The sequence below is a fragment of the Canis lupus genome, chromosome 6 (genome assembly GCF_003254725.2).
Source record: "Canis lupus dingo isolate Sandy chromosome 6, ASM325472v2, whole genome shotgun sequence".
Classification (NCBI taxonomy): domain Eukaryota; kingdom Metazoa; phylum Chordata; class Mammalia; order Carnivora; family Canidae; genus Canis; species Canis lupus.
Window position 1 is genome coordinate 1,100,437 of NC_064248.1, and position 12,335 is coordinate 1,112,771.

Sequence of the window (12,335 nt, forward strand, 5' to 3'; positions counted from 1 at the left end):
TTCTGTAAGTCTTTTTTTTTTTAAGATTTATTTATTATTCATTCAGAGAGAGCAAAGAGAGAGGCAGAGACACAGGCAGAGGGAGAAGCAGGCTCCATGCAGGAAGCCTGATGTGGGACTTGATCCTGGGTCTCCAGGATCACACCCCGGGCTGCAGGTGGCGCTAAACCGCTGCGCCACCGGGGCTGCCCCTTCTGTAAGTCTTTAATCAGAAATTTTCATCTGAGTAATTCTTTAGCTACATTCCATAGATTTTGATTAGTTAATTTTTTTAAAATTATTTTTTTTGTTTGAATATAGTTGACATACATGGTAGTTTCAGCTGTGCAACATAGTGATTCAACAAATTTATGCCTTATGCTGTGCTCACTACAAGTGTAGCTTTCATCTATTACCATACAACGCTACTATAATACACTTACTGTATTCCCTATTATGAACCTTTTATTCTTGTGATGACTTATTCTTTCTGTAAATGGAAGCCAGGGTATCTCACTTCCCTTCACTCATATTGCCCATTCCCATCCCTCTCCCCTTCTGGTAACCATCAGTTCTCTGTATAGTGCTGATTCTTTTTGTTTGTTTCTTTGTTTATTCATTTGTTTTTAGATTACAAATATAAGTGAAATCACATGTATTTGTCTGTCTTTGCCTTATTTCATGTAGCATAACACCCTCTAGGTTCATCTGAGTTGTTGCGTATGGCAATGTCTCATTCTTTTATGGCTGAGTAATATTCCATTGTCCTTATGTACCTCATCTTCTTGATCCATTCACCTGTTAGTGGGCACTTGGGCTGCTTCCATATCATGGTTATTGTAAATAATGTTGCAATAAACAAGGGTACATATATCTTTTTGTTTTCTTTGGGTAAATACCCAGTAGTGGAATTATTGGATCATATGGTAATTCTATTTATAATTTTTTGAGTAGCCTCTGTACTGTTTTCCATAGTGCCTGTACCAATTTATATTCCCATTAACTGTGCACAAGTGGTTCTTTTTCTCCATATCCTTGACCATACTTGTTATTTCTTGTCTTTAGTTTTAACTATTCTGACAGGTATTAGGTGATATCTCATTGTGGTTTTCATTTGCATTTCCTTGATGATTGGTGGTTTTGAACATCTTTTCATGTGTCTATTGGTCGTCTTTATGTCTTTTGAAAAATGTCTATTCAAGTCCTTTGCCCATTTTAAATCAGATTATTTGCTTTCTAGTGTTGAGTATGAGGTCTTTATATATTTTGAGTATTAACTCCTTATGAGACATACCAGTCTTCTAGTGTTTTCTTTGAGTCCTTTGACAGTTACTTTTTAACTTCCCCTTTAGCTCTTTGGCTCATTCTTTGCATGATGAATTCTCTCTGATTTTGTCTTTTGCTTTCTTTTATTGCTCTATGTTATAATGGCAGGAGAAGTAAAGCATCTTTGTGACTTCATTAAATATCTGTAGTTTGACACCTTTATATTCTTTGTTTTGTTTTTTTCAGAGACAGAACTCATTAGTTGGGGAGCAGGTATGGGGTGTCGGGGAGGGGCAGAGGGAGAGGGAGAGAGAGAATCTTAAGCAGGCTCCATACTTAGTGCAGACTGGATGCAAAGCTTGGTCTCACAACCCTGAGATCTTGACTTGAGCCAAAATCAAGAGTTGGGTGGTTAACCGACTGAGCTTGCCCAGGTGCCTCAAACACCTTCATATTCTCATATCTCTGGCCCTAGTGTCCCTTCTGAGTTTTCATCCTCTGTTTGCAATTGCCTGTTGGATATATTCCCTCAGATGATCCACAGGTACTTTAAGCCCAGTTTGTCCACAGTGGGATACTCTGTGAACCATTTTTTCCTAATTTGGTAATGGCACCTTTAGCAATCCAGTGACTCAGGCTGAAAAGCTCTTCTTTATCTAACTCACTGTATCGATTTGTATGCCTAATTCCATTTTAGATTCTCAGTATTTCACCCTTCAGCAACCAAAATGATTTAATACTTGCCATATCTTAATGCTATATCTTCATTTATCCATCATATTGGTACAAGAGCTAGAATTCTTTTTTTAATGGTTTTATATCATTGATCATAAAAGTAATTCATGCTTGTTATAGAAACAGAAACACCAAAACGTATAAAGAGAAACAACTATCTGTAATTCCAGAATCTAGGCAAAGCATTGTTAATGCTTTGGAGTATATGCTTTCTTTTCTTTTTTTTCCCTTAGTCTTCTTAGTTTTTTTTTCAAAAACATGGTTGAAATCACTCTCTACTTTCTGTTTTTTATCTTGCTCTATCATTAAAACCTTGTAAGCATAAAATTTTTGTTTTGAAATAATTCTGGATATATAAAAGAGTTACAAAGATAGTAGAGTTTCTGTATACTTTTCACCTAACTTTCCCTAATGTATTTTTTTGGAAGATTTTACTTATTTATTAGAGTCACAGAGGGGGGGGGGGGGGCAGAGACACAGGCAGAGGCAGAAGTAGGCTTCCCACAGGGAGCCCGATGCAGACTCAATCCCCATACAGGGATCACGCCCTGAGCCAAAGGCAGATGCTCAACCACAGAGCCACCCAGGTGTCCCTTTCCCTAATGTTTTTTTTTTTTTTTTTTTTAAGATTTTATTTATTTATTCATGATAGAGAGAGAGAGAGAGAGGCGCAGAGACACAGACAGAGGGAGAAGCAGGCTCCATGCCGGGAACCTGACACGGGACTCGATCCCGGGACTCCAGGATCACACCCTGGGCCAAAGGCAGGTGCTGAACCGCTGAGCCACCGAGGGATCCCCATCCCTTTCCCTAATGTTAAGTAAGACTTTACTTAACTATGGAACAATTATTAACACAATTATCAGAAATTATTGAAAAGAAATTAACATTGATGCAGTGCTATTAATTAAACTGGAAACTTTGAATTTCATCAGTTTTCCCACTAATATCCTTTTTCTTTCAGGATGCAGTTATGGCTCCCATATCCCATTTAGTTGTTACATCTCTTTAGTTTTCTCTAGTCTGCCATAGTTCTTCAGTCCTTATTTTTCATGACCTTGACATCTTTGAAGAGTACTCATCAAATATTTTGTCTAATGCTTTCTCATGGTTAGAGTAAAGTTACGGATTTTGGGAAGACTACCATAGAAGTGAGGTGACCTTCCCAGCAGGTCCTATTAAGCGATACATGACATCAGTATATCCAGTTGCTGGTGGTGTTAATCTTACCATTTGATTTTTTTTTTGTATGCAAATAAAGGAATCAATTTTAATTTCCTTTTTTTAAATAAATTAATTTTTTATTGGTATTCAATTTACCAACATACAGAATAACATCCAGTGCTCATCCCGTCAAGTGTCCCCCTCAGTGCCCGTCACCCACTCACCTCCACCCCCCGCCCTCCTCCCCTTCCACCACCCCTATTTCGTTTCCCAGAGTTAGGAGTCTTTATGTTCTGTCTCCCTTTCTGATATTTCCCACACATTTCTTCTCCCTTCCCTTATATTCCCTTTCACTATTATTTATATTCCCCAAATGAATGAGAACATACACTGTTTGTCCTTCTCCGATTGACTTACTTCACTCAGCATGATACCCTCCAGTTCCATCCACGTTGAAGCAAATGGTGGGTATTTGTCATTTCTAATGGCTGAGTAATATTCCATTGTATACATGAACCACATCTTCTTTATCAATTCATCTTTCGATGGACACCGAGGCTCCTTCCACAGTTTGGCTATTGTGGACATTCTGCTATAAACATCGGGGTGCAGGTGTCCGGCGTTTCATTGCATCTGAATCTTTGGGGTAAATCCCCAACAGTGCAATTGCTGTCTTACTGTTTGATTAAGGTAATGTCTGCCAGGCTTTCAAGTGTAAAGTTACACCTTAACATTTTTTTCCCTTTGTAATTAATCAGTATTTTGGGAAGATGCTTCCAGTCTATGCAAATATGCTGTTTCTCTTTAAGCATTTGCCCACTAAATTTTTCATTCATTGGTGAATTTTGCCTGCATCAAATTACTACTATGTTGTTCCACTGATTTTTTTTTTTTTACAATTAATAATTGGAATTCTTTTGTAAGGAAAAATAATTTGTCTTCATTTTAAATTTATTATTATATTGATTTGGGCTCAAGAATATTTATTCCTGGGCAGCCCCCGTGGCTCAGTGGTTTAGCGCCTCCTGCAGCCCAGGGTGTGATCCTGGAGACCCCGGATTGAGTCCCACATCAGGCTTCCTGCATGGAGCCTGCTTCTCCCTCTGCCTGTGTCTCTGCCCCTCTCTCCTCTCTGTGTATTCTCATGAATAAATAAATAAAATCTTAAAAAAGAAGAATATTTATTCCTTTGGTTCTAATCCAATACAATTATTATTTACTTTATTGCTCACATTTTTCTAGCTTTGGCCATTTGGAGCTCTGTTGGGTTGGCTTCTGTGTCTTTTCTTTCATTTGAAACACTTGTGAGTTATCTGATTCCAGAAGAGGTTCTGGTTCATCTGTGTTTTCTCTGCCTAGCTTTGGAGTCAACCACTTTCTAAGGAACTTTTGTTCTTATTGAAGAATGATATTTAGGTTCCAAAATTTGGTTGTTTGAAATGCTCGTTTCTACTGGGGTGTTAGTGCTTTCGGGCCCTCTCAGCAGATAGAAGTAGAAAATATATGTATATCTGTATATTAAAATACAAAACCATGAGTTTTTACTGATATTTTCAATTACTGTCAGCATCATAAAGCTCATTCTAGTATTCCTTTTGTGCTTATTTATAACCTTTTTCTTGTAGAGTAAGAAGCCCAGCCTGGCCCTCATCATCTACAACATAATAACTTCAACCCTAATTATATGTATTTGGAAAGGACTGTAGAGTTGCAGACTGATGCCTTTGTTAGAGTTAAATTTATCTTAGGATGGACTAGTCTGGCTTTGGCATCAGGATAATGCTAATCTCATAGAATTAATTAGGAAGTGTTCTCTTTTTTAATGTTTTGGAAAAGTGTGGGAAGAATTGGTGTTAATTCTTTAAATGATTAGAGGAATTCACCAGGGAAACCTGTTTTTGGGCTTTTCTTTGTAGCAAGGTTTTTGATTACTGATTCAATTACTTATAAGTTAGTTAAGACTTTCCATTTCTACTTGAGTCAGTTTTGGGAATTTGTATGTTTCTAGGAATTTGTTCATTTCATCTAGTTTATCTAATTTGTTAGCATACAGTTGATAGTATTTTCGTAATCCTTTATTTCTGTAAGATTGGTAGTAATGTATTATGTTTCATTTCTGAGTTTATTAATTTGAGTTTTCTTTTTTTTTTCTTAATCTACATAAAGGTTTGTCAGTGTTGTTGATTTTTGCAAGAACCAACTTTTGGGTTCATTGATTTTTCTCTAATGTTTTTCTATTCTCAAGTTTCAGTTCTTTCTATTCTGATCTTTATTATATCCTTTTTGTTGCCTTAAGCATAGTTTGCTTCTCTTTTTCTTCTATTTTATGGTGTATAGTTAGGTTATTGATTTTTTTAAAAATGTGTTTACAGCTATAAATTTCTTCCTGAGCACTGTTTTAGCTACATTCCATTCATCTCTAAATATTTTGTAGTTTCTCTGTATTTTCTTCTTTGATCTACTACTGGTTGTTTAAAAGTGTTGTTTATTTTCCACATATTGGTTAGTTTTTCAGTTTTCTTTCTGTTCTTCATTTCTGCTTTTATTCCGTTGTGGTTGAAGAAAATATTTTGTGTAATTTAAATCTTTTAAAATTTATTGACACTTGTTTTCTGGCCTAACATAGGGTACATCCTAGAAAATGTTCTATACACACTTGGAAAAAATGTGTATATTGATGTTTTTTGGGTGTATTGTTTTGTATATGTAAATAGGTATTATTGGTTTACCATATTGTTCAAATGCATTATTTCTTTATTGTTCTTCTACCTAATTGTTCTGTCTGTTATTTAAAAGGTGGTTTTTGAATTTTATAATTATTAATATAGGACTATATTTTTCTCCTTAGCTTATAGCTTTTTGCTTCATATATTTTGGCACTGTTACTAAGTGTGTATATGCTTATAATTGTTAACATCTTGATGGATTGACTTGTTTATAAATATATATTGTTTTTGTCTTTTCTAACGGTTTTTCACTTAAAGTCGATTTTGTGTTACATATTAGTAAGCTACCTCAGCTCTCTATTGGTTACTATTTGTATTAAATATCATTTTTCTTCCTTTCACTTCTTTTTGTGTCTTTGGATCTAAAGTGAATCTCTTGTAGGCAGCATATTCGTGGATTTTAAAAAAAATCCATTCTGCCAATCTCTGGCTTTTAATTTAGATAATTTAATCCCTTCATATTTTGTTCTTTGTTTCTATAAGCTTTACATCTTTTATGTTGCACACTTTATTACTGCCTTCTTTTGTGTTTGTTTTTTTGTTGTGTACAATTTCACTCCATTATTGTTTCCCTTTCTGTACATCTTTTGTTATTTTCTTAGTGGTTATTCCTCTGAGGATTAAAATTAACCTCTTAAATTTACAACATCCTATATTTAATTTTTTAAAATTTTATTTATTTATTCATGAGAGACACACAGAGAGAGAGACAGAGACATAGGCAGAGGGAGAAGCAGGCTCCATGTAGAAAGCCTGATGTGGGACTCGATCCTGGGACTCTGGGATCACGACCTGAGCCAAAGGCAGACACTCAACCACTGAGCCACCCAGGCATCCCTACATTTAATTTTCCTAATTTGTGGTAATTAAGTTCTGTGAAGTTGCATGAGGGCTGCATTAGCAAATACTAAACTGTGGCTTTTAGGGGGAAATAAAGGATTAGGTCCTTGCAATCCTCTTGTCACAAGGTATTTGCCATCTGATCAGTACATAACTTTGTTTTTATGTGTGTTCCTGTGTAAAGGTGCCTTAATTTATATATACTGTTGATTCATTAACATTGAACTTAAGGAACAGCATTATAATTCATGCTGGAATGAAGCTTATCTGACACACATATTTTCCCTGCAAGGCACATCAGTCTTCTTGTGCTTAAGAGCACTACACAGCACTTTTAGCCCCAGTGCTTGGGAACTATTTTAAATAGCAATATCACTAACAAAAAAGCACAAAATGCAAAAAACGGGACATTAAATTGACCACTGAGAGAATACTTATTTTCAGTATGAGAGCTTAAACAAGAAGGCAAAGAGAACATTGTCTTGTTTGACTTCATTTGGGAATGTGTGTATTGGACGACTCAAATTTTTTTGCTGCTCTGAATGTGAATGACAGATAGTAATGTTAAGTATTGATTTTGGGATTACAGATAAATTTTAGCAGTAGGTAATTTTACAGATATGGAATCAGCAAATAATGAGGATTGACTTCATTTTGAACAAATACCACCTTTGGTTCCACAGTATTCAAAAACTTTGCTCATACAAAACTTCATTCCATCTCCTTTGTGGTGGTGTCACAAATTGCAACTTTATGCATTGTTGCACTCATTAATATAGATTTATGATTATTGTTCTGTACATTTGTCTTTTAAGTTGTATAGGAAAAAAAGGTGCTAGAATCCAAAAAGTTGAGTAATACAGACTTTTTTTGTATTTGCCTATGTAATAACCTTTATGTGGTTCTGTATTTCTTTGGTGTGAATCTACCTAGTTGTCCCTTCATTTCTGCTTAAAGGACTTCCTTTAGCATTTCTTGTAGTGCGGATCTACTAGTGATGAACTCCTTCAGCTTTGCTTCATCTGGAAATGTCTTAATATTACCTTCAGTTTTGAAGAATAGTTTTGCCAGATATGGAATTCTTGGTTGACATTGTTTTTCCTTTTAGCGTTGTATGCTGTCCCATTGCCTCTTGGTTTCTGCTGAGAAGCTGGCTGTTAACCTTACTGAGGATCCCTTGTATGTGATGAATATCTTCTCTTGCTTCCTTCAAGATTCTCGAATCTCTGGTCTTTCAGCGGTTTGATTATAATGTGTCTTGGTATGGATCTCTTTGAATTTATTCTGCTTGAGTGTATTGAGCTAGTTGGATGTGTAAATTCATGTTTTATCTAGTTTGGGAAGTTTTTAACCATTATTTCTTTATGTATTCTTTCTGCCCCTCTCTCCCCCTTTCCTTCTGGGACTTCCATTAAATGTATATTGGTATTCTTGATACTGTCGCACAGGTCCATAAGGGTATGTGCTCTTCACACTTTTTCTTTTCCTGCTCCTCAGACTGAATGATTGACATATCTTCAAGTTTACTGATTCTTCTCAAAGCCTGCTCAATCTGCTGTTGCAACCCTCTGCTGAACTTTTCATTTCAGTTAGTATACTTTTTATTTCTAGAACTTGTTTCTGGTTTCTTTTTATCATTTATATCTCATAATTGATATTCTGTATTTGTTGACGCATTTTTCCTGGTTTCCTTCAGGTCTTTGAGAATATTTAAGACAGTTACTTAGTATTTTTCTAGTAAGTGTGATGTTTGTGTTTCTTCATGGACAGTTTTCATTAATTTCTCTTATGAATGGGCCATGCTTTTCTTGTTTCTTCATATGCTTTGGAATGTTTTATTGAAAACTGCACATTTTGGATATTATGATGTGCTAACTCTGAAAAACAGATTCTTCCCATTTTTTTGTTTGTTTGTTTTTGTTGCTTGCTCTGGGTTCTAGTTGTTTGTTTGCTCAGTGAGTTTTCTAGACCATTTTTGTAGAGACTATTCTGTTTTGTGCATTATCTGTGAAGCCTGTGTTTTAGTGGTCAGGGAACGTGTTCATAGAGATTTTCTTGAGCACAAGGAGCCAAAGGAAAAAAGAGGCATAAAAGCCCTCCCTTAGTCTTTGCAGATTGACTCTTTGTTTAGGCATTCCTTCAAAGCTTGGCCAGGCTAATGACAACTCTGCCTTTGCTTTCACTTCCTATTTGTGCTGAGCCTGAAAATCAGTTGTAGGTGAAAGTTTAGTAGTCTTCTCAGGGTTTTCTTAGCATTCATTCTGTCCTGGGCATGCTTTAGGCTTTTTTTTTATTCTCTGGTGTAATGTGAGTGCTTTCTGTGCTTTGACTCATTCAGAACTCTGTCTCCTAGTGTTTCTTTACAGGCATTCAGCTAACTGTTGTTTTCTTGAACTGTAATTCTTTGCAGCAGTCAGCAGCAGATTGTTTATTTATCTGTTGCAATTTGTGAGGAATTGCTTTTTTAAAAACTTTGGTTACAGAGTTTTTTGAATATAGATAAATAGTATAATGAACCTTTGTGTACATTTTATTAACACAAAGCCAGTCATGTTCCATTTATCTACCCAGTCCTCACTATTTTTATGCAGATCCAGCCAGCCATGATAGTGTTCTGTCTGTACACATACTTCAGTTGACAGATAATATAAAAAATAAGACCTTTAAAAAATATATAGCCATTATACCATCGTCTCATATTGAATTCTCATCATCTCCTCTTAAAGGGAATACACGTATTCCCTTTTCTGGTTATTCAGGGATATAGTTAAAAAAAAAAAAAAACCTGAAAAGTAAGTCTTTGGACATCTTGTTAAATCAGTGGTTCTCATCTGAGGCAAAATTGCTATTTTTCACTCTGTGGGTAAACCTTGGTCGTTTGACAATGTCTGGAAGCATTTTTAATTGTTAAAACTGAGGGAGGTGTTTCCGGCATCTAGTGGGCAGAGGTCAGCAATGCTTTTAAAACTATGTAATGCTCAGGACAAGCCTGTATAACAAAGAATTATCCAGTCCAAAGTGTCAGTTGTGCTGAGGCTAAGTTCTTTGTTCGGTAGTCCATAGGAGCTTTTTCAGTCAAATGGACTGAGGCAATGTGATGGCATTGAAATCAAATGATATAGTACATCTCCTTTTGAGTGATAGAGTATGTGCTTATGAAACTTAAAATATCATAGGATGAAAATTAACCAAACAAAACTGTATAAATATGTAGATTGCAATATTTGGATCATATAATACTTATCTTATAGGAGAAAGAATCAGGTGTTTTGTGCCATAGTTCTCATTGCATCACATTTTACAATCTCTTCTAATCTTTCACTAAGATTCTTGATATAAGTAGTAGAGTGTGTATGTGTTGGGTTTTTTTTTTTTTTTTTTGGAAGGTCAAGGTTAAAGGGAAGTAACAGGATTTAGTGGGTAATTTACCTGTATCATCTGTTTATAGACAATAATACGATCCTTTAGTTTCTGAGGCGATAAAATTACCCAGTTTTTTTATTTTTATTGTTCTGAAGATTTATTTGTTTATTTCGGACAGAGAGAGAATGAGCAAGAGAGGGAGAGGGAGAGGGAGAGAGAATCTCAAGCAGACTCTGCATGACCTCAGCCAAACTTAAGAGTCAGACGCTTAACTGACTGAGCCACCCAATTTTTAAAAAAGCAAGCGGTATACTTAATAAATTCATTAATGAGATTTATTTATTTATTTTTAAAGAGTTTATTTACTAATGAGAGACATAGAAAGGGAGGCAGAGACACAGGCAGAGGGAGAAGCAAGCTTCCTGTGGGGAGCCCAATGTGGGACTCAATCCCAGGACCCTGGGATCATGACCTGAGCCAACGGCAGACGCTCAGCCACTGAACCACTCAGGCGTCCCATTAATGAGATTTTAGATAAAAGTAAATGGAGAGGTTTCACTTGCTGTGGCTTCTGATAAAGACGTACTAATACACTAACTTTAAGATTAGAATTCACCATCTGTTTCTATTTTATTTTATTTATTTTATTTTATTTATTTTTTGAAGGTTTTATTTATTCATGAGAGACACGGAGAGAGAGGCAGAGACATAGGCAGAGGGAGAAGCAGGCTCCATGCAGGGACCCCGATGTGGGACTCGATCCCAGGACCCTGGGATCACGCCCTGAGCCAAAGGCAGATGCTCAACCACTGAGCCACTCAGGCATCCCTCTGTTTCAATTTTAAATAATTTAATACACGTTAGAAAAGGCCTAGAAAAAATGGATTTAAATGCTTGTGCGAATGCTTTATTTATCTTTATTTTATTTTACAGATTCTTTTTTTTTTTTTTTTAATGATAGTCACAGAGAGAGAGAGAGGCAGAGACACAGGCAGAGGGAGAAGCAGGCTCCATGCACCGGAAGCCCGATGTGGGATTCGATCCCGGGTCTCCAGGATCGCGCCCTGGGCCAAAGGCAGGCGCCAAACCGCTGCGCCACCCAGGGATCCCTATTTTACAGATTCTTAAAAATAGCCTTTGAACCTATTTCCTAACTGTAAAATAAAACAGTAATATCTTCCTTACAAGGTTGCTCTGAGGCTTAATTGCTTGGGCGAGATGGTGCATGTGAAAGTGCTTTAGACTGCAGTATGATGTGCAGATGTGAGTTTTCCCAAATGAGTTTATCTAACCTTATTTGGATAATATGGGTAGCAGATGGTTATAGATAGATAAAATATTATTATTCTGTTAATTTTCAGAAGGAGTTATTGAGTGCTAAGTATATAGATAGCCCAGTTTGTCTCCTGTTTTCTGTTTATGTAAGTGAAAATTTTATACTTTGAAATTTCAAATTAAGATCATAGGTCTTTTGAACAAATAACCTGATTACAAAAATAGACAAAGGATTTGAACAGAGTTCTCCAGAGAAGATATACAAATTCCAATAAACACATGAAAAGGTAATAATATTCCCAAATTGGGAATAAATGAAATATTCATGAACTAATGAGTGGATAAACAAAATGTGTCCACCCAATGGAATGGAATATTATTTGGAAATGAAAGGAATGAAATAGTGATACATAGTACAACACTGATGAACCTTGAAAATATGATGCTAAGTGGAAGAAGCTAGTCACAAAAAAACGAATAGAATGATCATATGGCTATAAAATGTCTTGAATAGAGAAACCTGTAGAGACAGGAAGTAGATCAGTGGTTGCTTAAGGCCGGGGTGGAAGTGTGGATTGAAGAGTGATAGCTGGGGATCCCTAGGTGGCGCAGCGGTTTAGCGCCTGTCTTTGGCCCAGGGCGCAATCCTGGAGACCCGGGATCGAATCCCACATCGGGCTCCCGGTGCATGGAGCCTGCTCCTCCCTCTGCCTGTGTCTCTGCCTGCCTCTCTCTCTCTCTCTCTCTCTCTCTCTCTCTGTGACTATCATAAATAAATAAAAAATTAAAAAAAAAAAAGAAGAGTGATAGCTAAGAGGAGCAGGATTTCTTTTTGGGAGTGACAAAAATATTCTAACTTTGATTTATATTAATGGATACACAACTCTGTGAATATACTTTAAAGCTATTGGATTATCAGCTTTAAATGGAATGTTATGGTATGTGATTATATTTCAATAAAGCTGATAAAAAAGTTTTGCTTAAGTA

General features: G+C 36.1%; 1 protein-coding gene across 4 annotated transcripts in view; it reads left to right on the forward strand.

The window, feature by feature from the left end:
- LOC112643346 (S-adenosyl-L-methionine-dependent tRNA 4-demethylwyosine synthase TYW1) overlaps positions 1 to 12,335 on the forward strand; it is a 246,258-nt gene that overhangs the window by 78,623 nt on the left and 155,300 nt on the right. The gene's annotated exons all lie outside the window — the stretch shown is intronic.